This window comes from Vombatus ursinus, unplaced genomic scaffold, assembly GCF_900497805.2.
Source record: "Vombatus ursinus unplaced genomic scaffold, bare-nosed wombat genome assembly UNPS02014841.1, whole genome shotgun sequence".
Lineage (NCBI taxonomy): Eukaryota > Metazoa > Chordata > Mammalia > Diprotodontia > Vombatidae > Vombatus > Vombatus ursinus.
In genome coordinates, this window is record NW_020954619.1 from 2,603,127 (window position 1) to 2,627,558 (window position 24,432).

The window sequence follows — 24,432 nt, forward strand, 5'->3', positions numbered from 1 at the left end:
CATTCACTCACCAAAATGATTTTCTTAAATTGAAGGTCCAATCATGTCACTCCAACCCCTCAGTAAACTCCTTCCAGAATCAAATATAAAGTCTTCTGCTTGATGCTCAAGTCCTTCATAACCTAGCCCCCTGCTACCATTCCAGTCTTCTTACACCTTACTCCTCACCATATACTCTTTGATCCAGTGACACAGGCCTCCCTGGCTGTTTCTCAAACAAGCCACCATATCTCTTGGCCCTGGGAATTTTCTCTCTTTGTTCTCCATGTGTGGAATTCTCTGTCTCCGTATCTCCACCTACTGTCTTCTCTGTATTCCTTTAAGTCTCAACTAAACCCCCATCTTCTATAGGAAGCCTTTCCTAATCCCTCTTAATTCTTTTGCCTTCCCTCTGTTAATTATTTTTCTATTTATTTCGTATATAGCTTGTTTGAACATTTTGGTTTGCTTGTTGTCTCCCCCATCAGAGTGTGAGCTTCTTGAAGGCAGGGACTGTCTTTTTGCCTCTTTTTTTTTCACAATGATAAATTTTTATTTTTCAATCTTTAAAAGTTCTTAGACAGATTCTTAAACTGGTGGTTCATAGCCATCGGCCCTTTCTACTTTTGTGCCCTTTTCATCTCCTGCTTCCAGAGCCACCACCTTCACTATGCAGTTCCACTAGCTTTCCTAATTCAAGTTTGGGCTTCTTGAACATCTTAACTTTTTGGACAAATACATCATGGAGAGGGTAAATAGACTGGCAAGCCCTTTCTATGTCTTTTCCAATGCTGTCTGGAATTAGTTTATTGACAACTTCTTTCAAGTCATTTGTCTGCACTTTTCGGGTCATGATCTCCATCATTTTCTTATGAATTTGACGGACCTGTTGGTGCTGGGCATAAGAGGTCTTACGGATCTGGTTGTTGGTAAAACCAACACAAAAGAGGCAGAGGAAGTACCCATCAGTAGTTTTGACATCAACATGGTCTTCAATCATGGTCTGCCACTTTTTGGTCGTGGAGCACATCTTGTCCCATGTAAGGTCCATTTCATGGAAATTAGTCAAACAATTTTTACCCTGAACATCTTCAGTAATTAACTTGAATTGACGAAAAGCAACCTCATCATTCTGCAGATCAGCAAGGCTCACTCCAAAAACTCGACTCTTGAGACTGTCAGAGGCAATTTTTGTTCCTTGGGTCCTTATAACCAGTGTCTTGCCAATATTGTGAATGTTGAACACAGCTGGTGCTTTTACATCATACCAATCCTTCTTTGAAAATGGATCTACCACTTTCTTCTTGGCTCCTTTTTTCCCCACTTTTGGTGAGGTGCTTGTTCTTGCCAACACCATGATCCTGCCTGGAAAGCCAAAAGCTTTTTGCCTCTTTTTGTATTCCTGGTTCTTAGCACAATGCCTGGCAAATGGTACATGCTTAATAAATGTTAACTGACTGAACTGCCAACAGTTTGTAGTAATCTTATTCTCATTGTCCCCATTCATGTAATGCTTTACAATTTAAAATGTATTTTCATATGAAATATGTGCTTTGATTGAGATTAGATTTTCTAGTCACAGATTTTTTTTTCTTTCCAAATGCTTGATTAAAGCAGCATAGGGATTTCCTGGTGTGGAAATTCCCTCCATTTAAACAGATCTGCAATCCATCTATAAGTTAGTCTCAGGCAGTTTCCTGAGACATGAAGGTCAGATATAAGATTTAAACCTATTTTTTCCTGACTCCAAGTTTTCATTATCCACCACACTATTCTGCCTCTGTCAGATTTACTAGCCTAAATCTCCCATCATTACATATATTTAAAAGTCTCTAGTAAGAGGTTTGAACTGAAACAAAATTAAATAAATTGTAGTTGCAGTACACAATGTCCTATTCTGCCTGTTATAATGTGGAGGTTCCACTGTATTCTCCAAGGTATGTGATCAGAGTGTAAACCTGTGACAGCTTCTACCATGCTAAAGCTTTTAGTACAACGTTGGGGACAGACTGTTTCTGCTGATCAAGAACCACCCTAGCTAAGAATGGAGAGCCTCATAACTAGTAAATAAACCACTGATTGATTTTTTTTTTTTGGCCATAGCAATCTATGAAATAAAGTAAGATTTTTAAAAAATGGGCCTCAGCCCTACTTGTACTTTTCTGCTTTCACAGTGCTGATAGAGTTATGAATATGGGGAGGGCAGACACTTTGTTTTAAGGGAAGGACTCAGTAACCATCTAGTCCAATCCATATATGAAGGAAATCTCCACCATAACCTACCTGACAAGTGGTAGTCCAGCCTCTGCTTAATGCCCTTGAACAGGAAAGGGAGCTCATTACCTGCTTTGGCATCCTATTCCACATTTAGACAACTCTTATTGTCAGGAAGATTTTCCTGGCATCACGGCTAAAATGTGCCTCTTTTCTCCTTTCACTCTTATTCCTGGTCCTGCTCTTTGGGGCCAGACAAAACAAATCTAATCACTATTCCATATGACAGCTATTTAAACACTTAATATTCCCTTCTGCCATCTAAACATCTCTATTTCCTCTATTTCCAAATCGCTCTCCGGAGTGATTGGATCAATTCACAACTCCACCAATAATGCATTAGTGTTCCAGAAATTCACATTCTAGTGGGTGAGACAACATATGTGGGATATTTTTGCTACAAGTCAGATGGAAAGGCCCTCTAGTCCTTAGGTTGCAATGATAAAACAGATGGTAATTCATCTTCTTTAATGTCATTTACATTCATATAATTATCTCAACTAAGATGGCAGAGTAGCAGAAAGAAGTGCAGTGAGCATTCCCCTTTCTCTCTCCCCTCTTGCTCCTACCAAAAAGGCTCCTCCAAACAGATATAGAAAATGCACCAGAGTGAATCCTGATGGGAGAAATCCAAGAAAAAGTCACAATTATTTTTCTAGCCTAGGTGATCTTAAGAAGACAGATAAATGGGTCTGTGGGTACTGGGGATGAGGTTTGGCCAGAAACAGGCCAAACCTCTAGGCCAGGAGAGACTTCACCAGGGCAAGAGGAAGTCCCAGATACTTAGTAGGGCATCTTGTGTAGGGTGTGGGAATGGTGACAACTTACATCTTTGTTGCTCACTTCCCAGTCTGGGTCACAAATCTGGATAAGTTAAGTGACTTGCTGAAGGTCACACAGGTACTAAATAGTCGAGCCAGAATTTGAACTCAGGATCCATCCTTTCAAATCCAGGGCTCTTTCCACTGCACCCCCTTAGGAGAAAGGCTAAGTATAAGAAGAAATTGCATGTGACTTTAATAATTACATTCTGACCAACGTTCTACTTGAACTTTACCTATTGACTCTGGAAAAAATGAGTATTGGATAAAGGTAAAAGATAAGGACTTATTCTCAACATTTCTCAGAGAAGTGTAACCAGTGTAAAGTAGTCTCCAGAATAAGGAAAACATAAGACTCTAGACATTGCTTCAGGCAACAAGTGCTGGGTCTGCTTACCTAAGAGAATCACAGCTGGAAAGGACTGAAGAGGCAAAGTAGTTCAAAATATATCTAAAGAATAATTATTTCTACAAAATCCCTAGAAAACTGGTCACCCAGCCTTCATCTGAAGGACTTAAAAGGCAGTATATTCTAATTTTAGATACCTAATTGTCAGGAAGTTATTCCTTACATTGATATATGTGGCTTCACAAAATTATTATATATACAATTTACAGAATTGTTAATCATATAAAATCAACAAATTTATTGAGCAAGTTACTATCCTAGGCACCATGTAGAATATATTATATAAGAAAGACAGTCTGATCTGAATATAGCTGAATTCACATGTAAATATGTGAAAAATCAACTAACAATAAAAGATTCCCATAGCAGTTCAGTGCAATAGCAGAAAAGATGTCATAAAGTACTGTTTAATGAATGAAGAAATTAATTCTATAGACAGTAGTTGCTCTAGATGCTCAATGGAGAAGGAGAACCCTACAGGCCGGGAAAACTTAATAGAAATGGCATTTGAACTGAATCTTAAAGGATGCATAGGATTTAGATAGGTTAAGGGAAGTAGAGAGAATTCTCTAAGTTCCTTGAGGACAGATTATTTTTTTATACTGGTACTCTTAAAAATTAATGTTTTTTCAACTATCAAACTTATTTTTTCTCCTTTCCACAAATCCCTTCCACTAAGGGGAAAAACATGAAGAAAAATAAAACACGTGAAATAAAAAAGCATAATTGAGCTAAATGAATTCACCTGTTGGCCATGTCCAAAACTGTATCTCATTCTGAATATTTAATCCTTCACTTCTCTGTCAGGAGGTGGGTAGCATTCTTTATCGTTGATCCTTTGGAATCATAGTTGATTGTTACATTGATCTGAATTCTAAAGTCTTTCAAAATTGTTCCTTTTTATAATGTTGCTATAGTATAAATAATTCTCCTGATTCTGCTCATTTCACTCTGCATCATTTAACACAAGTATTCCCAGTTTACTCTGAAACTCTCTTTCATACTTTCTTATTGCACAATGGTATTTCATTGTATTCATAGACCACAAATTGTTTAGCCAGTCTCCAATTGATGGGCATTCCCTTACATTCCATTTCTTTGTCACTACAAAAAAAAGCCCCCCCTTCTCATTTTACATATATATGTATGTATGTATACACACATAGATGTACTTTTAGGACCTTTCCTTCTTTACATTTCTCTTGTATGGTTCAAAATACTTTGATATACACAAGGTGTTCAATAAATTATTTGCAGAATTGAATTAAATTTTTAGAGACCAAGAACAACTATAGTCTGTATTAGAATGTATTCAAACCTTGTATTTCCAAGTTATCTGGTTTTAATATGGAAGGGTGGGGCTTAATTGGCTCCCTACCCACTCACTAGTAATGACCTTTGTTAAGTAAGAACACTTTTTGATTGAATCAAACCAAATGTGAAGCAGAACCAAATATGAACAGAGCCTGTGTATACCTCCTTGAAACAATCAAAGCCATTGTGTGAGAGTGGGTCATGCCCTAAGGAATTTTTATAAAAAGAGGCTATTTCAGAATGAGGAGAGATTCACAAGGTCTGGTTTATAAAAGTAGGAGCAAACATGGTATTTCAGTACACCTTTGAAGAACAAAAGGAGGAGTAAGCAGAGAAGGGAGGCATGAATGAATGTCACTGACTTTACTGACAACTCTGAGCAGAAGACACAGTCTGAGGGAAATCCCCCCAAAAGGTTGGCTTTTTCCCAAATTTCTCCTCCAAGTGCTTGTCTAGCCAGAGATACAATAATATAATTTGCTGTATTGTTACCCAAGTATCCCAGTAAACTTATTTTTGCCTCTACTGCAAAAAGGCTAAGGGTTAACTAAGAGATAAACATAAATGCAAATTTAGGCAGAGAGCCTAACCACTGTCTAAATGTTGGGAATTTTCCTAAGTAGAGCTTTGGAGTGATTGTGCCTGAACTCAAAACTTTTATCTAAATTAAAGTCCCTAGGGGCAGCTAGGTGGCGCAGTGGATAGAGCACCGGCCCTGAAGTCAGGAGGACCTGAGTTCAAATGTGACCTCAGACCAAACACTTGACACTTACTAGCTGTGTGACCCTGGGCAAGTCACTTAACCCCAATTGCCTAAAAAAACCAACCAAACAAACAAAAAAAAAAACCCAATAAATTAAACTCCCTAAAGCTAAAGAGGAGGGAACCAAGCCAACCTTAGGAGTTACTGTATTATCCCCTCCCCATTCCCCATTTCTGGCTTCAAACAAGCTAATCAAAATATTTAGGCTTGTTATGTATTGAATAGTAGATAGTAATATTAAGTAAACTGACACACATTATACTATGTAGCAAGTACAAAACAAATATATTCAGCTATGGACTTAACATAAGGAGGCTCACAGTGTAGTACAGAGTCTCTAGAAAGAGCTTGATAAACACTAATGTTAATAAATATCATGAAATAGTGCTTGATTATCACTTTTCCCAACTTGTGTTCCTAGCCTTTGAGTTAAGCCCAATAGGTATGCTATATGAGTAGGCTATAAGTAAATATGTTCATGGTTCTACTCACTCTAATAGTGTCCTATCACAACAGTGCTTATCATTATGTGGATTGGGTCAAATACTGTTCCCCAAAATATAATTACATAGAACAAAAACTTGTTAGTCTTCTCCATTGATATCAATGTTCCATTATTTTTCATAACTCTAAATGTGGTCTTTGAGAAAATCTTAGTGAAGATTACTGTATAAGGTATCAGGTAGGATTATTACCTAAAGTGGAAAAAACACATAGATATGATAGAACCCATATTTCTTAGTTATAAGGATAATATACTTCAAAGAGTTTTTAATAACATTTTCCTCTGGGGCATAGACAGAAAGGAGGTATGGGAAAGCCATCATTTTGAGGATAACAAAATTGTAAGCACTCTGAGAAGTGTTGCAGGTAAGACCTGAACCCTACAAGCTGATAAGCAAGTCCAGGCTTTTATTTATAGTGACATGAATGACATTTATCTGCCTTTCACTGGAACATCTATAATCCACTTGTCAAGGTGAGTTTTATTCTGAGACCCAATTTCTGGAGAGTGTTGCCAGACCTAGAATACAAATTTAGCTGCCATAGCTGAAATTCCTGATGGGAAAAAAATGAAATCTTTGCTTATTTCTATTTTAGTAAATCTCAAATTTTCCTCATTGGGGTTATTTCCTAGAGAGAATACTGGCTATGTGACAGGAATTATGATTTTTCCAAATATGGAATTTAGGAAAGATACTAAATGGTTCATAATAATATTTAAATATCTTCCCACTTTGTCCCTAAGCACTTTCTTTTGCTCTTTAGAAATATGTGACAGAAAAATATGTTGTCTCCATGAGTCAATATTCCCAGCCCCAATTAATGGCAGTCCAGGTTTTAAATATAAATCAAAATCAAATATATGTTAAATATCATGCAAGGAAAAAAAAGTTAAGTAGAAATAAAAGATTTGACTAGAAGTAGACAACTGTAGAAGAGATGGCATAAGGCAGTATTGATTCATTATAAAATAATATAAGAAAGATGCAGAAGTAAGAGAGAACAATGTGTGCTTGGGTGATCAGAAAAGGCTTTTTAGAGGAAGTGAGATCTGGACTGAGCCTTTAATGATAGCCAAAAAGAAGAAAGACAAAATTCATGTGGGTTCAAACATGTGAATGAAATCATAAAGGTAGCAAAGCACCAGGTGTCAATGTACTGGAATACCCAGTATCCAGAGTACTTTGGTGATGGAGGGTAGTGCAAGTTGTATTCTTTCAAATGCAAAGGAAAAAGAGGTTAATCCAGTAAGAAGCGCAGGTCAGGTTTAGGGATTCATCAAAAACTGGTTATTGCATACTCAATGGCCCAACTCACACTTGGACCCAGTTCCTTGGTCTCAATCCAAGACAAGGAGTATACATACATACCTAGAAAATGACTTGTAATTGGTTCATTCAATTTTTAATAAAGTCAGGCCTATGTTTTAGGACCATCAGTTTGGCAATGGTATGGAGCACAAATTGAAGAGGGGGACTGGAAGCAAGGAGATCATTTTGGAGCCTATTAAAACAGTCAACCAGTTAACAAGCATTAATTAAGTGCTTACTATGTGCCAAGTACTAATGCCAAAAAAGGCAAGAAAACATTGTCCTTGCACTCAAGGAATTTACATTCTTATGGGGGAGAGAACATGTAAATGAAGAGGTATATACATGATACACACAGCAGATGGGAGGTAACCTTAGAGGGGAAGGCTGTGGCAGCTGGGGGAGCTGTGGAAGGCATTTGCAGAAGATGACATTTGAACTAAGTCTGAAAGGAAGCCAGGAATTCTAAGAGGTGGTGGTGAGGAAAGAGCATTCCAGGCATGGGGGACATATAACACAAAGGCACAGAGATGTGTGATGGAGTATTATATGTGAAAAATAGTAAGCAGGTCAGTATAGCTGGATCACAGAAGGCATGAAGGGGAATATCATATAAGAAGACTTGAAAGGTAGGAAGGGGCCAGGTTGCATAGAACTTTAAATACCAAACAGAGGACTTTATGTTTAATAGTGAAGGTAATAAGGAGCCACTGGAGTTTATTGATCAAAGAGTGAAATGATCAGACCTAGATTTTAGAAAAATCATATTGGCATCTTTGTGAATGATATGTTGAAATAGAAAGAACTGAGGCTCAAGTAAGAGGTGATGAAGACCTTAATTAGAGAGGTGGCTATGTGAGAGGAGAGAAGGGGTTATATGCAAGAGATGTAAATATAGAAATGACTATTTATCTATGGATTGGATTTGTGGGGTGAGAGTGAGGAGACAAGGAGGATGTCAAGTTTGTGAACCTTGGTGACTGGGAAGATGGTGGGGCCTTAAGAGGAATGAGAAATTTTAGAAGGAAGGCAGATATCAGGGGAAAGGCAATGAGTTTTGTTTGGGACATGTTGAAATTGAGATGTCTATAGTACATCTTGCTCATTATGTCCAATAGCTAATTAATAATATTGAACTGTAGCTCAGGAGAGAGAGTATGGAAGAATATATAGATCTTCACAGAATTGACTGTGAACCCATGGGTGCTAATGAGAACCCTAAGTGAGATAGTATTAATAAAACAGAAGAGAGTCAAGGACAGAACCTTGAGGGACACCTAAATTAGTTGATGTGACATGTATAAAGATGAATTTTGGCAAAAGAAACTGAGGAGCAGTTAGAGGAGTAGAAGAACCAAAAAAGTAGTATCTCAAAAACCTAGGTAGGAGAGATTATCCAAGAGAAGAGAGTGATCAACAGTGCTGCAGAGGCCAAGAAGGATGAGGATTGAGAAAAGGCCATTAAATTTGGCAATTAAATGAGCATTGCTAACTTTGGAGAGAACAGTTTCATTTGAGTGATGAGATCAGAAGCCAAATTGCAGAAGTTTACAAGTGAGAAGAAAGGAAGTGGAGGCACCAAGTACAGATAGGTTTTTTCAAGGAGTTTAGATAGGAAGAGAGAGAGATATAGGATGATGGCTAGCAGGGGCAGTAGTAGTCCATGCAATAGGTGGTAGGGATCAGAATTAGCATCAGGCCTGACTTTCTGAAGTCCTGGTCCTGGATCAAATGAGATAATATTTATAGAGTACTTAGCACATTGTCTGACATGCTTATTCTCTTCCTAGGCAAGGTTCTGGTGAGGAGATATCTAGAATCTGAGGCTTGGTGGCTCTAGTTGAGGTACATTGTTTATCTAAGATGGTTCATTGAAATGTTTCAATGAGATAATTAATGATTCCACAAAAAGTAGTTCAATTCAAGAAACACATATTAAGTGCCTATTTCATTTCATGGGTTGTCATGACCAAAAAATCTAATCAAATGGCTAGTCTTCTGGGATTAAGTTTCTCCATACTTATTCTGGTCTTGGAAAACACATAGTCTTTTGATGAGAACAGCAATAGTGTATTGTAGGAATGGGGGGGGTGGAAAGGAGATACAAAATAGCTCTCAATCCTTTGAAGTTCTCTTTCACTTCTGCCATGATTGTGGCAGTGTCAGAAAAGAGAACAGAGTATGCTATGAATCACAGTTTTTAGACATTATAAACATTAACTTTACTCTAAATGTGAAAACTTTGTCCAGTTTCCAAGCAGAAATACTACTAAAGGAACTGAATTATATTAATTTTTGTGTTCTTGCTATGAATACAACTAGAACACAAAAGGAAGTTGCAGTTAAATGGACAGATGGTTTACAGGTTCTCTCTTAAGAAGCAAATGAAGCATTATGCAGGAATGAGAAAGGCCAAAAGTGTATAGCCTATAGGGAAGACTCATGTCTTTGTAGGGAGATAGGATCTGGAACTGTGATTTCATTGGTATAGGCAACACCCAAGTAAGAGGACTTCTTCTACCAGTGTGTCACCATCTTCTTGACAAATTATCATCTTAGAGTTGCCTAGAGCATTGAGAGGTTAATTGACTCATCCAGGACCACATAGTCTCTGTGAATCAGAGGTAGGATTTGAACCCAGGTGTTTCTAGCTTCTCTATCCACTATGACACACATTGTCACTGTGCCAATATACAATTAATATTTCCTTTGAGAAGAGTCAGGAAGTGCTTGACATGGCAAACACTAAGTAACATTGTCAAATATAAAATTGATTGTATTTTAACAGACAGGAAATGAACAAGTGACATGTGAATCATTTTAATCACCTCTCTATACACACTTAGACCCTGACTTACGAGAGCAAATATTAAAATGAATATGAAATTAAAAGAAAGAATAAAAATAAGAAGCTCTGCTCTGCAAATATAACAATTTTAACCAAATCTGTTTAAACCAGTTGTTTATGCCCCTCAAAATGTCAAATTCAGAAAAGCTTAGTTATTACCAGACTATCACCATTTCCTGAAGAAGTTGAATGGATGGATATGATTCAATTGCCACAATAAGGAGACAAAAAAGAGCCTAGAAAATACTTCAACCAGTAAATACTTGAAATTCTAAATATACAAAAGGAAACTTCTGAAGAAAATGGGACTTTTCTCAAATGACCAATGTGGATGTACAGGGAACCCACAAACCAACTTAAATTTTTAAAAGCTACCTAGAGGAGATCAGGCATGGGCTGGTAACAGATGAATATAAATATATCACAACACTCTAAGGAAAGAGAGAACATATAGGACTAGGTAATCAACCAATTAAAAAAAAATTAAACACTTCCTATGTGTCAAGCACCAGGGAAACAAAAAGTGGCAAAAGACAGTCCCTGCTCTTAAGGAGCTTACAACATAATGAGAACGACAACACACAAACAAATATATACAGAGCAAGCCATATACAGGATAAATAGGAGACAATTAACAGAGGGAAGGCACTAGTTGGGATGCCAGAGAGATCAGTAGTAAGAGCAGATGAAGGAGAACATTCATGGTATTGGAGACAGCCAGAAAGAAGGCCCCAGAGCTGAGTGGAGTGTCCTGTTCGTGGACTAGCCAGGAGGCCAGTGTCACTGAATTGAAGAGAACATGGTGGGGAGTAAGGTGTAAGAAGACTGGGAAGGTAGGAGGGGACTAAGTCATGAAGGATTCTGAATGCCAAACAAAGCATTTTGGATTTGATCCTGGAGAAGAGAGGGAGCCATTAGAGTTTATCAAGTGTGTGTATGTCTGTGTGTGTAGTGGGTGGAGGGGGGGGCAGGGAGGTAGTGGTGACATGATTAGATTTGCATTTTAAGAAAATCACTTTAGTGGAATGGAAGGTAGATTGTAGTGGACAGAAACTTGAGGCAGACACAGGAAACCTGTGTGGTCAGAACACATACATGGCAGACACATAAGGTACACATGTAGCTAGCGTGTAGGGAGGGAGGGGATACTAGCAAGCAAAATTTGTGGTCAGGATACACTCATGTTCAGGTAAATTGCAGTATTGTAATTCCAAAGCTGTAGAGCTGTTAATTTCCTGTGGCAATGTCATTGTGGTTGCTCTCTTGCTTTTTTTCTGGGTGTCATGTCTCTTCTCTCCATTAGTTTTGTCATTTCTCTTGGGTGTCGCTTCTCTTTGTTGGGCATCTCATCTCAGTTTGGTATCATACATTCTCTTCTGGGCTCTTTGATTGCCGAGGTGGTCTCTACTCTGATATATTATGCTTCATCTCTTTAGGGCCATCTGCTCACTCTTCATTTAAGTCTGATAAGGTACAACAAGTAGAAAACATCATCCTGGCAAGAAAAGGTTGAAGGCTCTTTGATTCTTAGCCACGGCCATTATCTACCACAATCAGCTAAGAGGAGCCCATAAAAATTAGCTGGAGTGGAGCTCCAATGCAAATTAATTAATTAATTAACTCATCTATCTATACAACTGTGCCTGATGCTAATTCAAAAGTCCCTTGTCACCAGCAGCTGTGACTTCTGGCTAGACAATTCTTCATAATTCTTTTTATTTTTAGCCCGATTGGGGATCCTGGGTCCCTGAAAACCATTTCAGGGTTCTACTTGAAACAGACATGAAAGGGATGCATGCCAGGGGTCTCATTAAGAGATTGATTCTTGAGACATATGCAAGAGGGAAGGTATTAAAAAATCATAGACCTTATCTTTAAAAAAAAGGAAAAAAATTTACATGATTATTATATATTTATAATAATATATCATATAATGTTTTATATAATTACATAATGTATTACATAATATAAATTTGTAATTATGATATAATAATATAATATATAATTATATATGGTAATAAATATATAATATATAAAATAATATATCATATAATAAAATTGTATATAATAATAAAAGGACTATTAAGTTGTACATAATAGATTTGCAGTTTCATGTGCAATCATCTTTTTAAAAATTATACTATGTTATGGAAATGTTTGTTTTATTCCACAAATTAAAAATTAAAAAAAAGACTTCATATATATGTGTGTATATATATGTGTATATATATATATATACACATACATATATATATATATACATATATGTAAATGCTTGCTGGCCACATCTGCACATGAAAGGGCCAAAAATTCTGAGTATGGAGAGGAGACAGTGACCTTTCACCGAAATTGTTTATTCTCAGCCTTTTGTGCAATCATTCATCTACATGAAAGAATAAGGTTAAAAATCTGGGGAATCTCAAATCTAGAGCTGTTAACTGGTTTATAGACTAGCTTTCAGAAATTAAATTTGGGAGGTATATGGAGTGTTCATCATCAACTAGGTATCTTTGACTAAGCATGAGGTCATTAGTGAGCTAGGAGAACTGCACTTTGTTCTGAAAAGGTTAGCACCTGTTGTGGACAATCTATTCCAGGAGAAGAGAGGTTTTAATAGCAAAGACCGTGAGGGAACAAGAAAGGACTTGAGAGTGAGTTTTTGTTTCTGTTTGTTTTGTTTTTGCTGGTCCTGGGCTGGGGTATCTATCTTTTCTTTTTTTTTCTTTTTTTTTTCTTTCTTTTTTTTTTTTTTGCTAGGCAATGGGGTTAAGTGACTTGCCAAGGGTCACACAGCAAGTAAGTGTTATTTGTCTGAGGCCGAATTTGAACTCCGGTCCTCCTGAATCCGGGGCCAGTGCTCTATCCACTGCACCACCTAGCTGCCCCTATTTTTTCTAACTAGGATGAAAGAATACTGGCAGCACACACCATTTCCCCAAGAAAGAGATTAGTAAGGATTTCAATTGAGCCAGAGACTGGAGGCAATGGATTATGTGGCAGAAATCATGCATTTAGCAAAGCATTGTCTAGTGTAGACTGCACATCCATCTCAACAGCATCCAGCAGGGAACATAAGGGAGGAAGCCTAGCTTCACAGGACCACAGAAACGACCCTGCAGCATCAAAAGGCATGGACTGCCAGGTTTAGGGGGCAAATGACTGATTGCTATTTTGCTACTTTTCTTACCTGGCTATTTTATTAAATGTTTTTCCTTTGAACTAATTGTGTTTTTTGGCTGACCATTAAAAGCAAGATAACACAATCAATCAACAAATAATTATTAAGCAGCTACTAGGTGCCAGGGACTATATTAGGTATTGGGAATGCAAAAGCAAAGGTAAAAATAATCCCTGCCCTCAAGGAGCTTACATTTTAACAAGAAACAACATGAACATAATAGGTATAGCCCATGGACATATAGAACAGATACAAGGTAACTTTGAGTCAAAGGCACTAGTAGCTGAGGGAATCAGGAAATGATTCATGAAGAAGGTGGTACTTGAGCTGAGTCCTGAAGGAGACCAATAATTTTAAGAGGAAAAGGTGAGGAGGGAGTAAATCCAGTCTAGACATGGGGCTATCCTATGTAAAGGCACAGAGATAGGAAATGGAATGATGGATGAAGAGCAACAAAAAGGCTAGTTCAGCTGAACCTCAAAGTAATGTGGACTTTATGTAAGGTGCAATAAGGCTGGCAATAGAGGAATTATATTTGGTTTTAAAGGAATTTCTGAACCACTGGGGGGGCGAGAGACAGAGACAGAGAGACAGAGAGACAGAGAGAGAGACAGAAACAGAGAGACAGAGACGGAGATATGATTTAAATAAATAGATGATAGATGGATAGATGATAGAGATAGATGGATCAGTAGATAGATAATAGATACATGGATGGATAGATGATATAGATAGTGGATGGATGGATGACTAAATTATAGAGATAGATGACAGATGAATGGAAAGATGGTAAGAGACAGAGATGATAGGTAAAGAGGTGATAAATGGGTAAATAGACGGATGATAAAGATAAATAGATGATAGATATATAGGTGGATAGAACATTTATTAAGCTCTTACTATGTGCCAGATGGAGGTAGCTAGGTGGCACAATGGATAGAGTGCTGGGCTTAGAATCAGGAAGACCTGAGTTCAAATCCAGCCCCAGAAACTTCCTAACTGTGTGACCTTGGCCAAGTCACTTAACCTCTGTTTAACACTGGGGAAGAAAATGGCAAACCATTCCAGTATCTTTGCTAAGACAACCCCAGGGATAGAGGTCCACAGGGTCAGGAAGAGTCATACAAAGCAGAAATGACTGAAGAACAATAACATGTGCTATATACAGTGCTTTGAGTATACAAATACAAGCAAACAAAATAGCCCTTGCTTTCAAGGAGCTTAGATTCTAATGGGAGAAAATAATATATAAAGGGGAACTAGAAATCAGTGGGGAGGGTGGTTCTGGATAGTGGTGGTATGATTTGAAGATGGTGACTGGGGAAACAAGATAGAGTCTTAGTTTTGGACGAGATAATGTGCTAATTTCACTCTGTATCAGTTCAAAGTGATATTCTCTTTGCTTATTTGAATAGAATTTTACTTGTACCCTCTGAGTATGTGAGATAATAAGTGCCCCCCATTAGTTTCTCCTTTTTGTACATCCTTCTCCCCTCCTTCCTACTTTCCTGTCTCAACAATACATGTGTTGACAACATAGCAAAAAACACTCACAGACTCTCCATCTTGACTCCATTTACAATTCCTACTGACCTAAAAGTTCTGAGGGGATACTTTTCTCATGCCCCCATTCCTCATTACAACATAAACACTTCCTCTTTATGAAATATTTTCTTGTTACTGACCTATATTTACCTTTCACATCTATATTTACTCCTGTGTTTGTATTACAAAATTTCTAATAAGCTCTGATCTTTTTATCAGAAATGCTTGGATGTCTTCTATTTTATTAATGTTTATGTTTCATTCCATTGAAAAAGACTTGGGACAGGAAAGAGTTAAAAAAGAACTTATTTTTTTCCCCTGAAGGATTATGCTCAGTTTTGCTAAGTAAATTTTTCTTGGTTGTAAGCCTATATCTTGCATCTTTTGGAAGATTGTATTCCATGCTTTCCACTTTCTTACAGCTAATAAAGTTTATGTGATCTTGACTATGGTTCCTTTAATTTCTTCCCTCTTAATGGTAAAAGTTGTTTTTTTTGCAGTTTTAACACAAAAGCTCTGTTTTAATTCCTTACTGCCCCAACTCCTTATCAATAGGATAAAATGTAAAATAATTCAATAAATTTATCAATTGGTTCATGGCCCCATGTCCTATTAAGATTCTTAGCTCCTTCCCAACTTTACATACATGTGAAGATTATATTCACATATATATTATAATACATTTACTGGATATAATTAGAATTAAAAAGATACACTATTAAAACTTCTTTTCTCAGTTGTTTCAATAATGATCTGAAAGAAAAATCTCCACTTTCCTTTCTCTAAATCTTCAGCCACATCTCCTAGATACACCCATGTATCTTTTTAGGGAAGCCAATTCCTAATGTTCATTTTCAAAATCAAGGAAGGAAAAAATTTTTAAACAACATAATACAAGAAACATTTGTTAAGCACCTACTATGTGCCAGGCACTGTGCTAAATGCTGGTGACACCACACTTGAATCCAAGGAATACAGCAGGTGGTAAATGAAGAATTGGTTGGGCTTCTGAGCCCTCTTTAAATAGAGGATTTAGGAGGAATTTTTTGCTCTGCTTTCCAGTCCTCCAGAGGAAAGAAGCCACTGAAGGTATTGATGGTTTCCTGGTGATGGATGAACTTTTTCTGGAGGAGCTGGGGTGAGGGAGCCATGATGATGGCAGAGTTGAATCCAGGAGTGCTGCTATTGGGAAACAAAGAGCATCCACTCTAATTCCCAGTAATTCATTAAAAGATCATTTGAGGATTCAAGGTTAGAGGCCAGGCTGGTTCAATCAAGGCTAGATTTTTCTTTTCTCTGCGCTCTACTTCTCCCTCCAGCATCCTGCCTCCATCCCCAACACACACCTAATGTCTACTCAGCATTTTGTCACACCATCTGAATCTTCTTCAGCTGGGCCCCAACAGTTCTCACTGATATTTCTCTAGTCGAGCAGCCACAACTTCCAATTCCCCAAATACTTAGAAGGGAGAGTGGGAGACCACTCTTCATCAGACAGAAATACACCCACCCAGCTGGCTGCAAGTTCACTATCCATGTGGTTTCTCTCTAGTGTGCCTCTACCATGACTGCCTGGAATGAAGTCTTGGTACACCTTTTTGAAAGTAGTGTAGAGCTTTCTTTTCTTTTCTTCTTTCTACTAACAAGCATTTAACTTTTTTCTCCAATTCCCCTACTGAAAAAAAAAGAAAAACAAAACTCTTTTAACAAATATGTGTAGTCAAAAAAAAAAACCCAACAAATATGTGTAGTCAAACAAAACAAATTCTCACACTAGCCATGTCTCAAATATATCTCACTCTGCAATTTGAGTACATTACCACTTTATTAGGAGGTTTTTTAGCATGATGCATTATTAATGTTTACCCATTATGCCCATTAATTGCAATTGATCATTGCAATAGAGTTCTTAAGTTTTTCAAATTGTTTATCTTCACAATGTTCTTATTACTGTATCAAATATTTTCCCCAATTCTTCTCTTTTCACTCTGCATCAATTAATATGAGACTTCCCAGGTTTCCCTGAAATCATCCTTTTTGTCATTTCTTATAGCATAATATTATTAGATTACATCCATATATCATCATTTGTTCAGCCATTCCCCAGCAGAGCTTTGGTTTTTAAATATTTTCTCAGTATAATAATTAACAATAATTATGGGTAATTCCCTTTATGTTAACAGTTCCAGTTAACCTATTCCTGCTCCCATGCATTTCCTGTCTCCTTTTGGCACCTAAACAATAGGAGGATGCGAAGGGAAAATCAAGCTTGTCTAAGGAGATGTTCCAATAACAAAAAACAAAACATGTCAAACACTTGAGAACTATGGTACATTAATCTAACGGAGTGCTATCTCGCTTTTAAGTATGAAGAAATATGAAGATTTGAGAGAAGGAAAACTTTATGTGAAATGATGCAGAATGAAGAAAATAGAGCCAAGAGAACACTCACAAAGACCACAACAGTATAAATAAAAAGTAGCATGTAGCAATAAAATTTAGGTCATGTACAATGGACAATGTTGCTACCATACTATCAAAGTTAAAACTCTCATCCTTACTTTTTATTAACAATTTATTAACATTCCTAATAAATGAGATTGTCATGAAAAAATATGTGACGAGAGAAGAGGGCCCAGGATAGAATTTTGGGCAAACTCAATGGGCTAGAGATAGATCATGATTAACCAAAGGACATCGGGGAAGGGAAAGACAAGTAAAAAAAGAATCAGGAGAGATCAATGTCGTGGAAGCTAGAGGTAAATAATATCCAGATGATGGAGTATTTGACAATTTTAAAAGTAAGCAAGTAAGATAAGGATTAAAAAGGCCATCTGATTTGGCCATTGAGATCATTGGCAACCTTAGAAAGCAGTTTCGGTCAAGTATTTGCATTTTTTTGTCTGGTTCCCCTTCTTCCCACACTCCAATTTCCTTCATGATCAATGAAACATAATTACAGAACTAATTAGGGAGGGTTAGATCAGAATGAACCTACACACCATTCAACATCAGATAGTTTGATGACCTTAGTTCTCTGATGGCAAGCTGTCTAAGCATTATGAATCTTGAACTTTTATTTGATACTGCAGTAAAGATGTGACCATTTAATAGGAAAACACTTTTAGAATTTTAAAAGTCCTTTTCAGAGGGCAGCAGTAGGGGTGTGTGGCACATTTCCCCCTCACAGAGAGTTCATAAATCTATTCATTCAATAAATATTTGAGTATCTGCTACCAGCAAGGTACAGTGCTAGGCATGATGGGGATACAAAATTGTTTTGTCTCCCAGGGAGATGCAAATAGCAAGGCACTAACTTCACTCTAGTAGGAGAAAAAAAAATCAAAGATTGCTCCTAGAGAGGCTGAAGTACTTAAGAAGGCTGATGCAATTTTAACAGAAGCACAAACTGGAAAATTGGAATGCATGATTCGTGACAATTACAAGGAGCAAGGAAAAAGAGCAGCCCAGCCCACCTTGTCGCATCATTCATTCACTGCTTAAGCAAATAAAGATAAATCTGTAGTTGATGATGCTAAAATAGGATGAAATCTCCAGCTATTAAATAGGATTATCTTGGGAAAGATTTGGTCATATAACATGTTCTGGGTCTAAAGTATGGTTTCAACAATGGGGCTACAATTGTAAAAATGGAAAAAGACACATACAGAAAAATAAGTGTTCCTTTTTTAAAAAAAATCATCAAAAGATCCATTTTGTTTTGTGAATCAATTACAACATGTAAAGGCAAAAAATCATGGTGATTTAATGTTCAAAATAGAAAGAAATCATTGTTTCACATCCCCACCTCTTTTTGTTTGGCTCATACTTCTCCAGTAGAGACTTCTGTTCTGTTATGAAATGTGCCTCTCACCTAGATGCTGATGCATATCTTTGCTTTAAGGCATGCGCTTAAATAGAATTTCCCACAAAAACTGAATGAGGATAGCCTTGGCCCTTCTCAGGCATGCCCCGTTTCTCCCTCCCCTAATGCTACTTGAGGTTCAAGGACTGCTTTAAATCAGCATCCACTCAAAACCACAGCTTTCAGCCCCTCCCCTTATTTTTTTTCTTTTACCAATCCAATCAGAAGATGCCATAGTTTAAAGCAAAAAAGCATTTAACCAAACAAAGAAAATAAATGAAAAAAATTCCCCCCCATATACATAGGCGAGTATACTGTCCCATAGATTTATACACATAGAGAACATGTTGGAATACACAGAAAACATGTGAGAACAGAGAATCCATGTTTGTTTGGACACACACGAACCCATTTGGCCAGGGTGACACATTTGAAGAAGATTCACATTAGGGAACACCTGTAGCCTAGCAGCATGCAAAGCTATAGTAACTCATAATCTTAGGGCTGTGTTCCCACACAGAAAGAATGCTTTTCTCCTTCTGCTACTCGCTTTCCTGCACAGCCATCAATATCCTCTGGTCTGGTGATATCACTGGACACAGAACTGCTTTCTTTGTTGCAGTAAACTGTTTGGGGCCTCTGTTGGTCTATTTCTCTCCACAGGGCTGCCATCTTCTGCTTCTGCGCTAAATGTTAGGTACTACAAAGCCTTTTCCATATAGAAGTCCAAGTTCTTTTAGCTTAGAGTCCCAGCAGCTACCTCAGTTCTATGATTCAGATTCAAAGACAACAAACCTACTAGAGAAACCTTAAGGCACAAAGTCTGATGTTCTGTTTCAGTTGCCAGTTCTTGAATTCAGTCTATTCTGATGGTCATAGTTTGCTAGATGAGCATTTTGTGCCAGTGGAGAGGTATGAAATGCCCATGGTTCCCAAATGACTGCAGGACAGTGCTCTAGCTGTTGATGACCAGTCATATAAGCTCTCAGAACCAGGGTGTCCTCATCTACAAAATCAAGGGTTTGGACTATATTACTTTTAACTTCCTTTCCAGCTACTCTGATTCTGTGGTATGCCTCTCCTATGACCTATTATTGTATCCTTTTTATTTTGTACCATGCCTTTTTAAAATCAACTTGATACAGAATTATTCAAAAAAGTAACCGATAATTAAAAATTAGGTAATGGTCATCAGATTACATTGCTGCTGATTATAATAATTTAAAACAAAAATTTAACCAATCTAAATTAATTATCATAAAAAGGAGGCCCAAAAAGCCTAGATAAGATTAAATAAAGCACGTATTAAGCCCTTACTTTATGCCATTATTGTTTTTCAGTCATGCCCGGCTTGATTTCATTTAGGGTTTTCTTGGCAAGGATACTGAAGTGGTTTGTCATTTCCTTCACCAGCTCATTTTATAGACGAAGAACTGAGGCAGAGTTAAGTGACTTATCTGGGTTAACATAGCTAATAGAGTGTCTGAGATCAGATTTGTTAGTGCCAATCATTGTGCAAATTCTGGACAAATTCTGGAAATACAAATACAAGCAAAAGGAAAGATAATCCCTGCCCTCAAGGAGCTTACATTCTAATGGAGAAAGATAGCACACAAAGAAAGGCGAAAAGTGGGGCCTTTGAAAAGGAAGGTAGTTTAAGGGAAAGGACAGCTAGATGGCTCAGTGGATAGAAGGTTGAGCCTGAAGTCAGGAAGACCTGAGTTCAAATCTGGCCTCTTAGCTATGTGTGACCCTGGGCAAGTCATTTAATCTCTGTATGCCTTAATCCACTGGAGAAGAAAATGGCGAACCACTTCAGTATCTTTGCCCAAAAAACCATGGACAGTATGGTCCATGGGGTCAGGAAGAGTCTAAGGGCCTCACAAAGAGTCTGATGTGACTGAATGACTGAACAAGTTTAAGGGAGGCATTGGACACAGACAAAACAGATTCTCAAAGTGGGGACAAGGTAAAAGAAGAGCAGGATAAGTATAAGAGAATAGGATGGAGTGAAATATCCAGTTAGCAATCATAACTGAAATGTGAATGGGATGAACTCACCCATAAAACAGAAGATAACAGAATGAATTAGAAACCACAATCCGACAACATGTTGTTTATAAGAAACACAATTGAAACAGAAAGATCACATAGAGGTAAAATATGGGACTAGAACATAATCTATTATGCTACAGCCGAAGTAAGAAAGGCAGGAGTAGCGATCATGATCTCAGACAAAGCAAAATAAAAAACAGACTTAATTAAAAGATATAAACAAAGAAACTTAATTTTGCTTTTAAAAAAAGGCTGCTGTAGAGAATGAATTAATACTAAACATATATTCACCAAATGGCATAGCATCTAATTTCTTAAAGAAAAAATTAAATGAGTTCCAGGAGAGAAAGACAGTAAAATTATAATAATGGTGGACCTCAATTTCCCCCTCTCAGATCTAAATAAATCTAAATATAAACCAAAGAAAGATGTTATGGAGATGAATACAATTTTAGAAAAGTTAGATGTGATTGATCTCTGGAGAATATTTAATGTAATTAGAAGGGAGTATGCCTATTTCTCAAATGTGCATGGCACCTTCACAAAAAATAATGTATTAGGGCACAAAATTCTCACAAACACATGAACAGAATGTAAACATTAAATGCATAGTTTTCTGACCACAATGCAATAAAATTATAAATTATAATTATGTGATATATGAATAAATATAAATTATATATAAATAATATAAGTTATATATAATAATATATAATTACAAATACAAATAATATAAATAAAATGTATAAATTATAAATGATAATAAAAAATAAAATCATTAAAGAGTCTTTGAAAAATAGATGACAAATTAATTGGAAACTAAATAACTTATTCCTAAAAATGAGTAGGTGAAAGAACAAATCATAGAAATAATAATTTTATCAAAGATAATGACAACACTGAGACAACATACCAGGATTAAGCCAATGGAGTACTTAGAAGAAATTTTATATCTCAATAAAAGAGAGAAACAGCAGATCAATTAATTGGGCATACAACCAAAAAAATTAGAAAAGCAACAAATTAAAACCTACTAATTAAACACCAAAATAGAAATCCTGAAACTCAAAGGAGAGATTAACCAAGTAAAAAGTTAAAAAAAGAACAAAACACCAAAAAACCAAAACCAAAAACAAAAACCTTGAACTAATTAATAAAACTAGGAGCTAATTTTTTGGAAAAATACCCAACAAAACAGACAAATTACTGACTAATGTGATTTTAAAAAGATAGAGAAAACTAAATTACCAGTATCACAAATGAAAAAAGTGAATTCAAAACAAATGAAGATAAAATAAAAGCAATTATTAGGAACTATTTTGCTCAGGGGTAAGGCAAATATACTTATTATCACCATTACTATTCAATATTGTACTTGAAATGCTAGCTATAGCATTAGGAAAAGAACATGAAATTGAAGGAATGAGCATAAGTGATGAGGAAACAAAGCTATCACTCTTTGCACATGATATGATGGTTTACCTAGAAAACCCTAGAAAATCTACTAAAAAACTAATGAAATAATTAATAAGCAGTAAACTTGCAGGATATAAAATAAACCCACATGAACCATTAGCATTTATGTATATTCCCAACAAAACCCAGCAGGAAGAGATAGAAAAAGAAATTCCATTTAAAATAACTACCAACATGGCAAAGAATTGGAAATTAAGGGGATGCCCATTGATTGGGGAATGGCAAAACAAGTTGTGGTAATATAAATGTAATGGGATACTATTGTGTTATAAGAAATGATGAGCAGAAAAACCTGGAAAGACTTATATGAACTGATAGAAAGTGAAATGAACAGAACCAGGAGAACATTGTACATGGTAACAGCAATATTGTGTGATGATCAACTATGATTGACTTAGCTCTTCTCAGCAATATCCAAGACAATTCCAAAAGACTCATGATGGAAAATGCTATCCACATCCAGAGAAAGAACTGATGAAGTATGAATGCAGATCAAACCAAATTATTTTCACTTTATTTTTTCCAGTTTTTTCCTTTTGTTATGTTTCTTCTTTCACAACATAATTAATATGGAAATATGTTTTACTTGATTGCACATACACAGCCTATATCAACTACTCACTGTCTTGGGGAGGAGAGAGAGGAAGAAGGGAGGGAGGAAGAAAATTTTGAACTCAACATTTTATTAAAAAAGAATATTATAAATTTTCTTTACATGTAATTGGAAAAAAAATACTATTTAAAAGAAAAAAAAAACTAACTACCAACAGTATAAAATACTTGGGAGTTTATCTGACAAGACACACATAGGAACTATATAAACACAATTATTTATAAAATACTCTTCACATAGAAAAAAGATAGATCTAAATAATTGAAGAAATTAATTGCTCATGCGTAGTCCATACCATATGATAAAAAATAACAATAATGTCTAAATTAATTTAATTATTCAGTGCCATACTGAATAAGTCAAATTGCCAAAGAAAAACTTTATAGAGCTAGGGAAAAAAAGTAACAAAATTCATTTGGAACAAAAGGTCAAAAATATCAGGAGAATCAATGGGGAAAAAAATTGGGAAGGAGGGGGGACTACCAGTACGAGATCTCAAAGTATATACACTACAAAACTGTAGTAATCAAAACAAGTTGGTATTAGATTAAAAACGGAGATAGTGATCAGTGGAACAGATTAGGTACACAACATACAGAAGCAAATGAACACAGTAACCTAGTGTTTGGTAAACCTGAGGATCCCAGCTATCGGGGAAAGACTTCACTATTTGACAAAAACTGGACAAAACTGTAATGCAGTCTGGCAGAAACGAGACATAGATCAACATCTCACATAATATGCCAAGATAAGCTCAAAATGGGTATATGATTCAGACATAAGGAGTGTTATCAAAAGGAAATTAATGGTGCATGGAAGAAATTACCTGTCAGATCTGTGGATGAGGGAAGACTTTATGATCAAACAATAGACTTTCATGGGAGCTAAAATAAAAAATTTTGATTACATAGAATTCAAAAATTTTTATATAAATAAAACCAATGTGGCTAAACCTAGAAGAAAAGCAGGAAAATGGGTGGGAAATCTTTACAGTAAGTTTCTCTGATAAAAGTCTTGATCCTAAAATATATGGGAAAGGAGATTAAGGGCCATTCCCCAATTAATAAATAGTCAAAGGATATGGCTAGGCAGTTTTCAGGGGGAGAAATAAAAACTATCAATATCCTAAATCACTCTAAATCACTAATAATCAGAGTAAATACAAATTAAAACAACTCTGAAGTACCATCAAATTGGAAGCACAAAATGTTTCAGCTCAACTAAGGAATGTAACCTGACCCTCAAGTTTAACACTTGCATAAGACCTTCTTCATTAGTGGAGAGAATAATTACCACAAGCTCCATTCCTGCATAAGGGGTAGAATTAGTGAGAGCTTGAGGGATGAATGATCTTTGTTTTGTTGCTTTGGGAGACAACACATGCAGTTCTAATTTATCTTCACAGAGAGGTCCTTGGAGGGAGAGAAAGACTCCAGGAAGAAGTCAACATGTAGAAGATCTAGCACCTTGAAGATGCC

General features: G+C 36.4%; 1 pseudogene; it reads right to left on the minus strand.

Moving 5' to 3' along the window:
• Positions 1-567: 567 nt before the first annotated feature.
• Positions 568-19,482, minus strand: LOC114026561 (annotated as a pseudogene).
• Positions 19,483-24,432: the final 4,950 nt, after the last annotated feature.